Source organism: Hyla sarda, chromosome 11, assembly GCF_029499605.1.
Source record: "Hyla sarda isolate aHylSar1 chromosome 11, aHylSar1.hap1, whole genome shotgun sequence".
In the NCBI taxonomy this organism is placed as follows: Eukaryota; Metazoa; Chordata; class Amphibia; order Anura; family Hylidae; genus Hyla; species Hyla sarda.
In genome coordinates, this window is record NC_079199.1 from 49,793,332 (window position 1) to 49,810,577 (window position 17,246).

At 45.2% G+C, this 17,246-nt stretch overlaps 1 protein-coding gene across 3 annotated transcripts in view; it reads right to left on the reverse strand.

Moving 5' to 3' along the window:
* The window catches only part of CEP170B (centrosomal protein 170B), a 162,604-nt gene that overhangs the window by 131,250 nt on the left and 14,108 nt on the right, over window positions 1-17,246 (reverse strand). Inside the window, exon 1 of one of the 3 annotated variants that reach the window (XM_056546566.1) lies at window positions 1,693-1,806. The exons of the other annotated variants lie outside the window; for them this stretch is intronic. The gene's annotated coding sequence lies outside the window, so the exon portion shown is untranslated. Of the gene's footprint in view, window positions 1-1,692; window positions 1,807-17,246 lie in introns of those variants that run through there. 3 annotated transcript variants of the gene reach the window in all.

Here is a 17,246-nt window from a genome sequence, read left to right on the forward strand (position 1 = left end):
GCCCTGCTGAGGTGATGCTTTAGTATTCATTGTGGTCTTTGTCTGTCAATCTATATTGTTTTGCACTGTACCTTTTAAGAAATGTAAAGAATATTTGTTAGGAGGTATGATGCTATTCAGTGCAGAGAGTGTTTAGGAGTTTGGAGAGTCTAAGGGTGTGTGGATTGCAGAGTTCAGTGAGAGCTGCGGTGTGGAGAAGAGACAGCAGGAGTGTGAGGTGATTCAAGGGAAGCCTAAAGAAAATCTTCAAGCAAGCAACCATGCCATTCTGCAAGTGTTCCCCACCCAGGAGGATTTGGAAATTCCTAACTGTGGGCACAAGAGCCGGTGAGTTAACAGGCCACACAGTGCTAGTTCATAACCTGGTGATGTAGTGTTAATTGGACACTATCAGAACCGTAGTCAGCATGGGAGGCCTCAGAATTAAGTCTAAAGTCCCAAGCCTGCAACAAGAAAAGTCAAGTGGGTGTAAAATACTACAAGATACAGCAAGTCTCAGGGCTCCTAAGGGTTACTCTGCATCTCCTATACTCTAATCTGCGCTGTTAGGATTGTAACATCTACTCCTGCCACAGTAAAGACAGTTATCCGTAACCTGGCATCAGTGTATTTATTATCCGGCGCCTGGCCCAGGAGAAGCTGTCCTATCCTTGGACCATGTAGGTTAACAGTGCCCTGGTGTGACGATCATATTCAAACACCCTGCACACAGTACCCCATAATTGGGTGCCACACAATGCTATACATTATGTTACCATAAATAAGGGGAGGAGTTAATAAGATAACCATAGGATAGGGGATAACAAAATAATTGGTGGTGGTTTGACCGATGTATTCCCGGTAAGTGCACTTTTCAAGTATATGTGCATCATTAAAACGCACACAGTTGAAATACAGCACGCAGCGCCAGCAGTTGGGCTGGCAACTGTAGCCGACAGTGTCAGTATACCCCGCTGCCTGTGCTGAAAACTCGGCCCACTAAAATCAGCACTAGGCCCATGTTGCTCTTAATCTGGCCGTAACTACAGGGGGAATGCCACATAGAAGTGGTCCTTACAGTGAGGACTTTAAACCACACCCATAATAAGCCACACCCTTAGTTGTCAAAGCCAAAGTGTCCCTACAAATATTTTCAAATGTTGGCAACTATGCAAAACATGTACGCCTTTGTGCAAAGCCGTATCCAGGCTAGAGGTGGCCCAACAGGATACTAGAGCCTCCTTTCAATTGTACAATTTCCCACAATAAACATATCCATTTACTCTATTATTGTAATTGTTTCCATATATTATCATTACATTCATGATATACATAATGATACATTGTCAAGGAGGGAGATTTATCAAAACCTGTCCAAAGGAAAAGTTGTTGAGTTGCCCATAGCAACTAATCAGATCGCTTCTTTCATTTATGGAAAAGCCTATGAAAAATGAAAGAAGTGATCCAATTGGTTGCTATGGGCAACTCAGCAATTTTTTTCTCTGGACAGGTTTTGATAAATCTCCCCCATGGAGTATAGTTCTTATATCATATTACATCTCCCACAGTGGGGTTTACCCAGGGCCGGCTCTATGTATGGGATATGATAGTGCAGCACTGATGACCGGATAGAGGAGACAGCCCAGCACTGCTGCTACAGCTCCTCCATGCAGGGCTCGAGTCCTGCAGGACCTGCCCAAGAATTCTGCTTACCCCTCCCACGCCTCTCTGGCCGAGCAACTAGATGCTTAAGGTGAGGGACTTTTGATGATGTCACCGTTATGGGTGCAGTTACATTTTGGGGGCAGAGCTTCAACATGCAGGACAGGAGAGATAGTTGCTGAAGGACCTTTGGTGATGCTGTGGAGGAGGCGGGGCTGAGCTGAACGGGAGGTCACATGATTTCTATACAGCCACTACTGTCCTGTTCTGTGTGAAGAAATCTGCACCTCAGTATTACCCCAGAACTAAGATAATTACATGATAAGGAGGTCTGTTTCAGTGTAAGGTGACTATGTTGTATAGCGGGGTGCAATGTTGGGCAGATGTTGTAACCCTGGGGGCAGATGTTATTAACCCCTTCTTGTCGTGACGCCAGGGCGTGGTTTAGCCCTAACCACCTGAAGGTAATACCGCTGTTCCTGGGCTAGGCACATGGGGCAATGAAGACACTGGCGCCAAGTTACGGACAACGGTAGCTTTACTGAGGGTAGACAGGTGATACAGTCTATGCAGTATAGCCAATATCCCAAGGAGGTGACTGACTTGACAATTGACATAAAGATGACTTTGGGCTTACTTGAGCCTACTTTGTGGCTTCAGACTTTAGGCTTGAGGCCTCCAATGCTTCGGACACACTCTGAGACGACTGCACTGGACTTCAACAGGAATAGCAATGAGCTAAGAGAAAGATTGTAGCTCCATCACTGGTTTTATAGGGGAGCTTAGCAAGGAGCCCATAGGTCACTTGGGGGGGGGGTCACCTGTTCACTAGTGCCTCCTGGGTAAGAATCACATGGTATAATATTTAAAGCAACAGTACACTAGTAATACAAGCGTATATGCAATAGGGGTTACACTGTAAGGGGGCCGTGGGGACATGGAGGGACTCTGCCTGACAGGGCAGGAGAAATGTACGGGGACACAGTATCCCGTACTGGGCCACCATAAACTCCCCCTCTTTAACTTCTTAAGGACCCAGCCCATTTTCACCCGAGCATTATTTGCACATCTGACCACTGTCATTTTAAGCATTAATAACTTTGGGATGCTTTTACTTCATATTAGAAATACCCCACAAATGACCCCATTATAAAAACTGCACCCCACAAAGTATTCAAAATGACATTCAGAAAGTGTGTTAACCCTTTAGGTGTTTCACAGGAATAGCAGCAAAGTGAAGGAGAAAATTCAAAATCTTCATTTTTTACGCTCGCATGTTCTTGTAGACCCAGTTTTGGAATTTTGACAAGGGGTAAAAGGAGAGAAATCTCCTTAAAATTTGTAACCAAATTTCTCTCGAGTAAGGAAATACCTCATGTGTATGTAAAGTTCTCTGTGGGTGCACTGGAGGGCTCCGAAGGGAAGGAGCAACAATGGGATTTTGGAGAGTGAGTTTTTCTGAAATGTTGTGTTTTGGGGGGCATGTCACATTTAGGAAGACCCTATGGTGCCAGAACAGCAAAAAAAACAAAAAAAAAAAAACATGGCATACTCTTTTGGAAACTAAACCCCTCAAGGAACATAACAAGGGGAACAGTGAGACCCCATAGGCGTTTGACGACTTTTCGTTAAAGTTGGATGGGTAATTGAAATTTTTTTTTTTCAATAAAATGCTGTTTTTCCCCCAAATTTTACATTTTGACAACGGGTAACAGGAGAAAATGCTCCCCAAAATTTGTAACTTCCTCTCTTCTGAGTATGGAAATACCCCATGTGTGGACGTCAAATGCACTGTGGGTGCACTACAATGCTCAGAAGAGAAGGAGTCACATTTGGCTTTTGGAAAGCAAATTTTGCTGAAATGGGGGGGGGGGGCATGTCTCATTTAGGAAGCCCCTATGGTGCCAGAAAAAAAAAAAAACATGTGGCTTACTATTTTGGAAACTACACCCCACAAGGAACGTAACAAGCGGTACAGTGAGCGTTATCAACCCACAGGTATTTGACAAGTTTTTGTTAAAGTCAGATTTGTAAATTAAATATTTTTTTTCACTAAAATGCTGGTGTTACCCCAAATTTTAAATTTTAACCAGAGTTATTAGGAGAAAACAATGCTGCGGATGAACTACAATGCTCAGAAGAGAAGGAGCTTTTGGAGAGAGAATTTGTTTGCAATTGAAGTCGGGGGTCATGTGCCCCCATAGTGCCAGAACAGTGGACCCCTGCACATGTGACCCTATTTCGGAAACTATACCCCTCACAGAATGTAATGAGGGGTGCAGTGAGCATTTACACCCCACTGGCATTTGACAGATCTTTGGAACAGTGGGCTGGGCAAATAAAAAATTAAATTTTCATTTAGAATTTAATTTTCATGGACCACTGTTCAAAAAAAATCTGTCAGACCCCTGTGGGGTGTAAATGCTCACTGCACCCCTCATAACATTACGTGAGGGGTGTAGTTTCCAAAATGGGGTCACATGCGGGGGAGTCCACTGTTCTGGCACCATGGGGGCTTTATAAACGCACATAGCCTTCAATTCCAGACACCTAGTCTCTCAAAAAGCCCAATTCTGCTCCATCTCTTCTGAGCCCTGTAGTGCGCCCGCAGAGCTATTTACGTCCACACATAGGGTATTTTTATACTCAGAAGAAATGGTGTTACAAATATTGGGGGGCTTTTTTCCTATTACCCCTTGTGAAAAAGAAAAATTTGGGATAACACCAGCATTTTTGTGAAAAAATAAAAAAATTTCACGTCCAACTTTAACGAAAATTCTTCAAACACCTGTGGGGTGTTAAGGCTCACTATACCTCTTGTTATGTTCTGTGAGGGGTGTAGTTTCCAAAATGGGGTAACATGTGGGTGTTTGTTACAGCGGTTTTGACATAAACAGCTGGGGGCTCCATTTTGGAAACAATGTCATACCATACGTTTCTCATTTTTTACTGGGGGGGGGGGACGTAACTGTGAAGGGGTGTGTGTATATGTAGTGTTTTACTTTTTATTTTGTGTTAGTGTAGTGTAGTGTTTTTAGGGTACATTCACATGGGCGGGGGTCTACAGTGAGTTTCCCGCTGGGAGTTTGAGCTGCAGTGGAAAATTTTCCACAGCTCAAACTTGCAGCGAGAAACTCTCACTATAAACGCCCCCCCCCCCAGTTGTTGCATAACTACAACTCCTAGAATGCCCTTTGGCTGTCCGTGCATGTTGGGGTTGTAATTATGCAACAGCTGGAGGAACACTGGTTGCAAAACACAGTTTGTTACTTCACTCAGTGTTTCGCAACCAGTGTGCCTCCAGCTGTTGCATAACTACAACCCCCAGCATGCACAGACAGCCAAAGGGCATTCTACGGGCAAAACTACAACTCCCAGCATCCACGGTCTGTCAGTGCATGCTGGGAGTTGTAGTTTGCAACAGCTGGAGGCACACTGGTTGTAAAACACTGAGTTAGGTAACAGACAATGTTTCCCAACCAGTGTGCATCCAGTTGTTGCAAAACTACAACTCCCAGCATGCCCAAACAGGTGAAGGGCATGTTGGGAGTTGTAATTGTGCAATAACTGGAGGAGAACAGTTTGGAAACCACTTTTTAGTGGTGTCGAAACTTTAGCACTCCAGATGTTGTAAAACTTCAACTCCAAGCATGCCCAGACTGCCCAGGCATGCTGGGAGTTGTAGTTCGGCAACATCTGATTGGCCAGATGTTGTTGAACTACAACTCCCAGCAGGCCTGGACAGTCTCGGCATGCTTTGAATTGTAGTTTTGCAACATCTGGTGGACACCACAGTATAGTGGTCTCCAAACTGTAGCCCTCCACATGTTGCAAAACTACAGCTCTCAGCATGACAAGACTGTCCAGGCATGCTGGGAGTTATAGTTCTGCAACATCTGAAGGGCCACATGTTAAGGAACTACAACTCCCAGCATGCCTGGACTGTTTGGGCCTGCTGAGAGTTGTAGTTTTGCAACATCTAGAAGGGCACAGTTTGGAGACCACTGCATAGTGGTCTCCAAACTGTGGCCCTCCAGATGTTGCAAAACTAAAACTCCCAGCATGCCCAGACAGCCTTTGGCGATCTTCACTGCTGCATCTGACACCGTGGCCGTCACTGCATCCACTTGCATGTGCTGGTCCCCCTCTGTGCCGGTGATAAAGGTAACTGCCACCAGTTCCCGTCATGCTGGCCCTGGCAGCCATCGCCGTCAACTTCCAGGGGCAGGCAGAGCAGAGGAAATGAATATTTTCTGGGCGATCGGGTACCAGAGACCCGATCAGCCTGGAATTGCCACAAATCGACGATCTGAGGACCCCCCCAGGCATTTGCACAGGATGCCTGCTAAATGATTTCAGAAGGCATCCTGCTCTGGGTTAACAGGAATACCTTCTGACCAGTAAAGTATCCTGGGCATGTGGACACAAGAAAATATTAGACATTAAACATTTTGTGGACTGGTACTATGTTACTGGTAAATGCTACAGCCCTAATGTGATTATAGACATGTGTGTATGACTTAACGTTATGTCAGTATACTATGTGTAGCACAGGACTTTATATGGTATTTAAATCGTTATTAGAAATGAAGAAGGAGTCCAGCACTGCAGTGAAGGCAGCTTTATTGTGTGAGGAGCAAGCATTAAAAGCACACTAGTCAGACATGTTTCAAGCGCGAACGCTCTTCCTCGGTGACATCAGTGTGAGCACAGGTGAGCCATTATATACCCAATTCAAAGGGTGGGGCAAGGTGAAACAACGCCCATGTACCTGACATCACACTGATAGACAGGGATCGAGGTATACAGGTAAAATGCACATGCAGGATACAAAATACAAAAGAAGTATATATATAAAAGTGTATCAAAATACATAAATAAAATGTATAATACCACATACCAAAAAGGCTAAAAACTAACAAAGGGTAACAGGACTAACAGGACAAAATATGGGAAATTAATAATGAAACAACAGTTCCCGTCGGATATTTAACCCTGTGGGACTGCGTGTTCCTAAAGTGAACTGCCAGAAAGCTTCTCTGTCAGCTAATTTTTTCCTGATACATCCTCCTCTAATGTTAGATTTAACAAGTTCAATAGCATAGATGGTAAAGCCACTCGTATTACCATGATGCACAGTTTGAAAGTGAGCAGATGCAGCTGATCTGTGTCTGCTCGATGTAGTGGTACTGTCATTCAAATGCTCTAACGCTCTGGTTTTTAACTTTCTGGTTGTGTAACCCACATACTTAAGTTGACAGAGTGAGCATTCTATGATGTACACCACATTGGTATAATTACAATTAATATATGACTTTATGGAAAAAGTCCTTGTGCCGTCGGCAGAGGTGAAAGTTTTTGTGGGTTTTGCATAATTACAAGTGCGGCATATTCTCTGTCCGCACTTGAAAAAACCCTTTTGGGCTAACCAGTGTGAGTGACTGGATCTTTCACTCACCACCACACTTGGCGATAGCTGATCACCAAGTGTGGGGGCTCTTTTGGACACTACTTGGCATCCCTCACTCAGAAGGGATGATAGCGTTTCATCCCTCCTGAGGAAGTGAAGGTGTCTATTAATAATTTGTTTGATGTTATTGAAATAGGGTGAATAAGTGAGTGCCACAATGGGTTTTTTACTTTGTTTTGTTGGTGCGTGTTGTGGATTAACAAGAGCACTTCTATCCTTGTTGGCTACAATACCTTCAGCCCTATTTAAGGTATGATGGGAATAACCCCTATTAGACAACCTATTCTTTAAATCCTCGGCCTGAGATTTGTATGTGGTCATATCGGAGCAATTTCTCTTGAGTCTAGTGAACTCCCCTACTGGTATGGATCTGGTGGTGTGTAATGGATGATTGCTGTCAGCTCTGAGGACAGTGTTACCGGAGATGAGCTTGCGGTGAGTTGAGGTGGAAATTTGACTTGATGAGTTGGTGGTGAAGGTTAAATCCAAAAATGCCATGGTCTGTGAATCAAACTGGTATGTAAATTTAAGATTATATGGATTATCATTCAGATATGCAGCAAACATTTAAATCGTTATACCTGGCTGGAACTTAGCCTTGAGTGGACCGTTGGGAACTACGCAGCACCACCTCTTGGGATTCAGGAATGCCTACTTTTTCGAGAGCGATTGGAATTGCAACAGGCTCTCCCTCGTCGAATGCTGGAGTAGGTAGCGGTTTTGGACTGGCAGGACTTGGACTGGTTGAGGCATTGGTGAGACAGGTGATCTGGAGATTGGGTATAGACTGGACTGGGAATGGTGTGGCGACTAAGGTTGGTTGAACTGTTCCCAGGTTTGGTAAGATACAGAAGATCGCAGGTTGACTTGGGGAGAATATAGGGACATCCATGGATGGGTGGATTCTCTCGCCAGACACATACTTCTGACAGGTCTGACAGCTGGTGGAGAAGGTGCTGGGAGCACAGGTAGGTCTTCCGTGAGATACAGCTTGATTCTGTTACGATGGACAACTTGTGGCTTGTACCCTGGTTTTTGTGCCTTGTACACATCAGAGTCTGAATAGGGTACGGCTGTCACTGTGTATGGTTCTGTCTCCTATATAGAGTCCAGTTTATGACTCCTCGGGAACTTCCGCAGCCAGACTTTGTCACCTAGCTGGAGAGGTTTGACGGAGGCATGATGGTTATAATCTTGCTGTTGTCTTTATTGAGCCTTGCCCATCTTCTTGCAAACAATCTCTTTTGCTTCTTGGATCCTACTTTGAGGGTAAGAGACCCACTCCATGGAGGCTTGCGGGGAATTATTGATTGGGGCCTGAAGCCCAAATGTCCGGTCCTTCGGCAGCTGCCCATGCTGCCCGATCATCAGGTAGAAAGGGGTGTACCCATTGGACAATCTTGAGGCCCAACGCTGCTCTATGGCACCCAACTTGGCAGTATTCAGATGAGCCAACGGGTTATTCTCCATGTAGACAGTAAATTGCGTGGCAGCCAAGTAGTCCTTAAACTTTTCAGTCACGGCCCATACGAGGGCGCGAAGTTCCAGCTTGAAGGAGCTGTAGTTGGCATTGTTCTTCTCTGCTCCTTGCAGATTATGACTGGCATAGGCTATCACTTGCTCTTGCCCTTCTTGAACTTGGGACAGGACAGCCCCCAGACCTTCGAAGCTGGCATCAGTATACAGCTGCAACGGCTGACTGTAGTCTGGATACGCCAGGATGGGTGGTTCTGTCAGCAGGTGTTTAAGAGCTCGGAACATCATCTCTTGCTCCTTGGCCCATTAAACAGGTAGTCTTCCACTGTAGTTCTCCTACTCTGTACCCCACAGGAGAGCCGTGAGAGGTTTTGCAATCTGGATGAAGTGGGGAATGAAGTGGCAGTAGTAGCCGGCATATCCCAGGAAGCTCCTGACATCTTTCACCGTGCATGCGGTAGGCCAATTCTTGACAACCTCCACCTTCAGGATTGTGCTGGACTCCCTCGGCGCTGAAAACATGACCTAGGTAGTGTACCTGAGGTTTAAGCAAACAACACTTTGACGGCTTGATCTTCAGCCCATACTTGATCAGGACTTGGAAGAGGTCTGACAGATGACTGAGGTGCTCCTGGTAGGACTTGGAATACACAATGACATTGTCCAGGTACAATAGGACACTTTGAAAATTCAGATGGCCCAGTCACCGCTCCATCAAACGCTGGAATGTAGCAGGGGCATTACCCAAACGGCATACTCTTAAACTCGAACAGTCCCATGGGTGTCACAAAGGCGGTCTTCTCTCGGTCTTCCACAGCCATAGGCACTTGCCAATATCCGCTGGTTAAGTCCAGGGTGGAGAAGTAAGCAGCTGACCCGAGAGCTGTGAGTGACTCTTCGATTCTTGGCAGTGGATAAGTGTCCTTATGTCTGATGTTGTTCCATCTTTTTTCTTGACCAAAACGATGGGCGCCACCCAGGGACTCTGATTTTCTTGAATGATGTCCGCCTCTTTCATGTCAGCCAGCATCTTCTTGACAGTCTGATACATGCCTGGCGCGACTGGACTATGCTTTTCTTTATTATGTGGGCTGTCGCCGGTGAGGATTCTGCGTTGGATCATAGACGTATGTCCAAAGTCTGCGGGGTGTTTACTAAAAGCCTTGTGGTACCTTTTGGCGACATTGACAACTCCCTTGACTTGATCCCTTGGGGTAGTATCATCTCCTACTTGGAGTTGCACCCACCAGGGCTCAGGAGTACTTGCACCGGATCCTTCGGCCACATGGGCTGCACGCTACCGGGCCACCTTGTGTTCTGTTAGGATGTCGCTTGACTCTAGGACATACAGCTTGGTGACTGGGGTGTAATTTGGTAATACAGAAGCAACATCAGACAGATTGACTAACCGGACTGGGACTCTCCCGTTGATAACTGTGACAAGGCTTCTCGCAGCTCGGACAAGGGGATGATCTTCCAATCGAATAGGCTCCAGCAGGACTTGATAGTCCTTACTCCAGGATGTGCACGGTACCAGATGATGGTCTCTGTGTTGGGTTGCAAGGTCACCGACCTTATGTCTTGTACTCGTACTCTGAAGATGTCACCTTGCTTGTTGGCAAACTTCTGCTCTGCCTGTAGAACTTTCAAGTGGTGCTGCGCAGCCCGCTGGACTGAAGGAGACATATGGAAGAGAGACATGTAAGGCATCTACTATTTCAGCAAAACAGTATTTCATAATGTTTGGTTGCAATCACTCCCTGCTTCAGCAAAACAGTTTTTCATAATTGTTAGTGACAATCACTCCCTGCCCTCTAAGTACATACTTTCCCAACTGAATGGTTGGCTCCCAATATCCATGTCTGGGTATTGGTTGCCCGTTACCCGCCACTACTCTAAAGTCAGCATCATCAGGCTCACACAATAAACTAGCATCTCAGTGCTTATAAAAAACATTTTTAGGTATAGTAGACACTTGTGACCCTATATCTATTAATGCCTCTAAAGGTACACCTTCTACAATAACTGTTACATAGGGGCAGGAGGCGGCATAAAGCGAGAGTCCTGACTTCATTGTGAAGTTGGGACAGCTGGCTGTTTTCCTGGGGGCCGGTCCTTGACCCCAGAGGGAATCCTGTTTAATCCCCAGCAGTGCATTGTCCAGTGGCCGAATTTACAGTGAGTACAGAAGGGTCTTTCACTCCCAGAAAAACTAGCAGGGGAAGGAGCACAGTAACTGGGATCACATGGGGCAGGAGTAGAAGGGGATTTTCTAGGCAAGGATTGCTCATGGGATAGTGGAGCAGGCCGTGTGGCGAGCTCCCTGATAACCTTAGTCAATTGTTCAATGTCCTGTCTAATACTCTGTAGGTCTGAATCCATAGTGACTGACTTTGTTGCTTGGACTACAGTCTGGACAGTTGAACAGGGCGGTATAGGCCTGACCGTTGCCCCTGAGGGCTCCTGAGCAGATGCAAGGGGAGTACACACATCTTTAGACTCCGTCCCGGACTCAATTACTTTAATAGATAGTCTTTTAAAAGCAAAAAAGACATATTGGAGTTTTGGACTGCTAACATTCTCAATTGGACCTTGTCCCACTTGTTATGGGCCCCATCAATAAATCTGTCCATTTATGTATGTAATACTTTGTTACCCTGCTCGGGTGTTAGAGCATCTAATTTTTGGACAGTTTCTAGGGCATTCTGTAAGGCCACAGCATAAGCTCTCAAGGTCTCACCTGGCTTCTATCGCCTTTCATACAGCCGGAGACGTACCTCTGTGACTCAAATACCTGGTACAGTCCTTCAAAGATCTGTTCTACAGTTGCCTTCTCGGAGGCTGGCCAGGTGCGGACTTCCTCTAACACTGGTCCCTGTAGTTGGCCTGTGAGCAATTGCACCTGTTGATTAGGAGGGAAAGAATAAAAGACAAACAAACTCTTGATCCTTTCCTTCAAATCCCTCAGGGTGTAGGGGTCTCCATTGTAGGTAGAGAGGACAGGGTCCCCCCCAATACCGGTGCAGACACTGGAACACCAGGACTCTTTATGTTGACTGCAGGCAGGGCTGGCAAGATCCTCCTGGCTGCTGGGGAAGGTGATGACCTTGCTGCTGAAGATGGAGACGCACTGTATCCTGGTTGATCTGGAGAGCTGGGTTCTGACATACTGTAGACTTTTTGAGTGCGCTGTCACTTTAAGAAGAATTCAGTGCGCTGTCACTTTAAGATGAATTGAGTGTGCTGTCGCTTTAAGATGCTGGTTGAGGTGTTGCAGCAGCCTAGTCTTGGCTGGTGGGAGCACTCTGGGGGGCGCTCCCCCTCTATTTTGCAGGTACCCGGAAATACTGTTGGGCACTAAGGGGGTAGCGTGGCTAATTATTGGCACCGGAGACTGGATACTGATGCCCGCAGGTATTTGCAGAGTCTGCGCTGCAGCAGGTGCCGGGTAGTAGACAGCAGAGCCGGACGCAGCCGCTGGAACCTCCAATATGGCTGTGCCCAGGGAACTTCCTGTTTCGGTCCGGCTGGTAAAGTCTTCCCCAGTGCTACACAGGGCGGATGGGGTGGAGCTGCAACCGCTCACGCGCGCGAAGCACCGGATCAATTTAACCCTTTCAAGTACTCTTTACTCTCCACAGCTGCAAACAACAGTTTTTCCTTCACCTCCCCCTTTATTTCACAAGCGCAAGTAGTAAAACACTTTTCAATGACAAAGTCCCGTACACTTTCTCGCGCAAACTTCGGTCGCATCGGCATGCAACTTTTGCAAACAGTATTGGACACAGTTCAGGCTGGGGGGCGAGGACTTTTGGCATATGGCGCAGACCCGTATCCTGTTCGTAGGATGCCAAAAGTTGTGGTATAGCAGGGTGCATTGCAGGGCAGATGTTGTAACCGTGGGGGCAAATGTTATTAACTCCTTCTTGTCGTGACGCCAGGGCGTGGTTTAGCCTTAACCACCCAAAAATATACCACTGGTCCTGGGCACGGGGGCAATGAAGACCCTGACGCCAAGTTACGGAAAACGGTAGCTTTACTAGAGGGTAGAGGGTAGACAGGTGATACAGTCTATGCAGTCTAGCCAATATCCCAAGGAGGTGACCAGTGACACAGGGGGACCTCGCAGGCTTGCTGGGACTTCCAGTATGTAGAGACACTTTAGTGCAGACCACAGTGACTACATAGAAGACTTGACTTGACTGACTTGACAATTGACATGAAGATGACTTTGAGCTCACTTGAGCTGACTTTGTGGCTGCAGACTTTAGGCTTGAGGCCTCCAATGCTCCGGACACACTCTGAGATGACTGCACTGGACTTCAGCAGGAATAGCAATGAGCTAAGTGAAAGATTGTAGCTCCATCCCTGGTTTTAAAGGGGAACTTAGCAAGGAGCCGATAGGTCACTTGAGGGGGGGGGGGGGTCACCTGGTCACTAGTGCCTCCTGGGTAAGAATCACATGGTATGGTATTTAAAGCAATAGTATACTAGTAATACAAACATATATACAATAGGGGTTACACTGTAAGGGGGCCCTGGGGACATGGAGGGACTCTGCCTGACAGGGCAGGAGAAAGTGTACGGGGACACACCATCCCGTACTGGGTTACCACAACTACATGAGGAGGAGGTTTGTTACAGTAGTAAGGAGATTACATGTGGAGGAGGTTTGTTACAGTGTGTCATACTGTTACAGTGTTATATTGGGAAATAGCACATGGAGGAATTTCCCAATATCATGACCTTGTAGGAATCTATCACTTTACAAGCACAGCCGTGTAACATGAGCCCTGCATACAGCACATTATTACATTTACATAATTCTATTATTTCCTCAATGTTGACAGATTAAAGGAACAAGACTGTGACTCACAAGAGGATAAAATAAAATATGTATGCAGCTCTGCGGCTGGAGAAGACAGCTTTGAGGAAGTGTGTAAATTACAATTATTATGTGCTTAGATTATTCACTGATCTGCTCCATTTACATTCTGTATATTTAGGCAGAATTTGCCTCTAGAGGTCAGAAATGATAGATATTGTCTGTCTGCCAGCACTGTACTTAGGTAGAGGAGCCCTTCTGTAGGGCCCAGTACAACCGTTCCAGCTACTTTCTACAAGGGTTTTTTAAGAGTAATGGGTTCTGCATAATGCATAAAGTAGAGGTAATGGAGGGTTAAAGGGGTCATCCAGCGAAAGAAACAACCTTTTATGTGGTGTCACAAAGCATATAAAAGCAACTTACTAATATAATAATTAGCCATACTCTCTGGCTTGAAGCTGTGACATCATATCACACTCACAGAAAGCAGGAGCTCCTGTCCCTGCTCCTCCTTCCCCTCCTGTCTCCTAAGGACCAAGCCAGTGATGTGAAGAGGGGGAGCTCTTATAACTGTTCATTTGATTGGAAGGCAGCAGGAAATTTTCGTCAGATAAGACAGAAGTGAGCCTGTTCGGATAAGAAATACTGTGACTGTGAGAAAGGCTTCCGGCCATGGGTGTCCACAAAAAAGTGTGTGTGGGGGGGGGGGGGGGGGGGGAGGGGTATATATAACTTTAATAGGGTATGGCCCAACTTAATAACTTAAAGAGATGTCCAGTGCTAATGTCTGATAAATGTCTGATTGAGGGGCTCAGCCCCTGCTCTGCACTCCTAGAGCACATTTTGTATCCAGTGCATTAGCTGGTTCAATCACGCTCCCTCCATTTATCTCTATGGTAGAAGCGGAGACACAGGAACACTGTGTCTCTGCCCCCCCCCCCCCCCCCCCCCATAGAGATGAATGGATTGGGCATGTTTGTACCAGCTCATCCAATTTATCCATACTCCCTGAATGTTGCACCATATACTATACCAGTGTTTCCCAACCAGAGCACCTCCAGCTGTTGCAAAACTACAAATCCCAGCATGCCCGGACAGCTGTAGTTTTGCAACAGCTGGAGTCACTTCTGGTTAGTAAACATTGACCTATGCTATATAGTCCAACATGCTGGGAGTTTGTAGTTTTGCAACAGCTGGAGGCACCCCTGGTTGGAAAACCCTGACCTATACTACTATAAAGTTCAACATACTGGGAGTTGTAGTTTTCGTTTGGGGCAGCTGCTGAGCCACAGACTGTATAAGGGCATGCTGGGAGTTGTAGTTAGTAACTAACTGCAACTCCCGAATTTAATTTAAAAAAAGTGATCAAAAAGTCACATCAAAACAAAAATGGTACTATTAAAAACTATACATCGGGGCGCGAAAAATGAGCCTCATACAGGCCTGTATAAGGAGAAATAATAACATTATAGGGGTCAGAATAGGACAAAATTTCCCCTGCATATGTGTATCCTGTGATGTTACGCATATATAATTCATTTTGCAAATTAGCATGGCCTGTATTTTTTTATTTTTTTTTGCAAGAAAGGTGACAACCCTACTTACATGGAGATGGTGTTGCTGCAGATAAAAGCAGAATTACTATTTAAAAGTCTGGGAAAGCTAAGGAAATACCCCAAGAGCAGTGGTAGGAGCCAAATAATTACCACACTCCAAAAAACAGAATACAGTAAACAATTCAGGGTGATTTAGAGATTTTAGGTAGATATTGATAACTAGTAGCACCGGATCCCACAACACCCAAGGGTGTATCAGTCATGAGATGTTTAGTAAGGAAATAAAACATATAAAACAGGGGACTGTTTCCAGAATGCAAGCACAATAAACAAAGTGGAACAATTGTATTATAATAATGTTACTAGGTAGGATGCCAAGACACACAAGGCACTGTGGTATCAAGAAGAAAAAAGGGAAGATAAACATGAACAACCCACATTTACCTATTAGTTTGCTGGTTTAACCCTGCTTGACTTGTGTGGGCATATTAAAGGGGTTATCAAGGAAAAAACTTTTTTTTATTTATTTTTTTTTAGGCTCCAGAAAGTTAAACAGATTTGTAGATTACTTCTATTAAAAAAATCTTAATCTTTCAGTACTTATGAGCTTCTGAAGTTAAGGTTGTTCCTTTCTGTCTAAGTGCTCTCTGATGACACGTGTCTCGGGAAACGCCCAGTTTAGAAGCAAATCCCCATAGCAAACCTCTTGTAAACTGGGCGGTTCCCGAGACACGTGTCATCAGAGAGCACTTAGACAGAAAAGAACAACCTTAACTTCAGAAGCTCATAAGTACTGAAAGGATTAAGATTTTTTAATTAGAAGTAATTTACAAATCTATTTAAATTTCTGGAGCCAGTTTATATATATATAAAAAAAAATTTTTTTCCTGGATAACCCCTTTAAAGTGTACCAGGGCCATGTTCTGTCCTTAGGATAGGCTAATAATATATTATCAAGGGGTTGGGTCCAACTGCTGGTATTCCAAATAAAAAAATAAGGTGTTTGTGCTGAGATTTCTGCCTCTGTTGATAGCACATCCACAGACTTAAAGCGTTACTGTCACATATTTTGATACGTCATGCAATAGTTTGAATCAGTCTAGTTCTCACTGCTGAGACCCCCTCCGATCTCTAGCTATAGCTGAGTGAAATGTGTGCCAATGAGCCTAAAAGCACCACTAAAGGATCAATAAATGTAAAAAATAATTTTAAAAACACAACGAAAAACAAAAATGCCATATGGGTATGGCATTTCATATTTTATTATTTTATTACCCTGCTTACATCAGCGTACAGAGGTGTGACAGTATGAACTTTCAGAGTTAATAATAAGGCTATGTTCACACGTCGGAATATCTGCACAGAAAATCTCCGTGCAGACTGCATGACATGCTGGCGATAAGAGACGGCAATGTATTCAGTACAGGGTCTGCAGAAAGAATGGGCATGTCCATTCTTTCTGTGGACAGCGGAATCGGAATTTCTGCCCCAGAAACATCTGGCACGGAAAGTCCGCTGTGTGTAAAGAGAAACAGAATCCCATTAAATACAATAGGACTCTGCTGCAGAATCTCTGTGCGGAATTCCTTGCTGAAATTCTGGCATGTGTACATAGCCTAAAGGTCTATTCACATGGCGGAATTTCCGCTTGCGGAATTCCACCTCAAATGAAAGCCCATAGACTTCTATTTGATTCCACAATCCCCTCAACCTTCTGAAATTCTACTAGCGGAATTCCGCAAGCAGAATTTCAGTAGGTTGAATTGGAGTGCGGAATCCGATAGAAGTCTACAGCTTTAATTTAAGGCGGAACACAAATGGAAATTCGGCCGTGTGAATAGACCTTAATTCTTTATTTAATAGTAAACACCAAACCCCTCATATAAGTGACAGATCCCACGCAAAACTAGAATATACAAACACGAAAAAAACGTTTATGGGATTCCAAAAAGTTAACAACGGTTTTTCCTTCCTAATCCTTGTTGTGGAGGAAAATCAACATAAGAAGCTTTTGACGTCATATCCCATCCGGATATATAGTTGTCATATCCCGACCTCCTATCCCGTCCTCCTATCTCGACCTCCTAACCCGTCCTCCTAACCCATCCTCCTACCTAGACCTCCTATCCCGACCTCCTATTCCGTCCTCCTAACCCGTCCTCCTACCTAGACCTCCTATCTTGACCTCCTATCCCGACCTCCTATCCCAACCTCCTATCCCGACCTCCTATCCCGACCTCCTATCCCAACCTCCTATCCCGTCCTCCTTTCCCGTCCT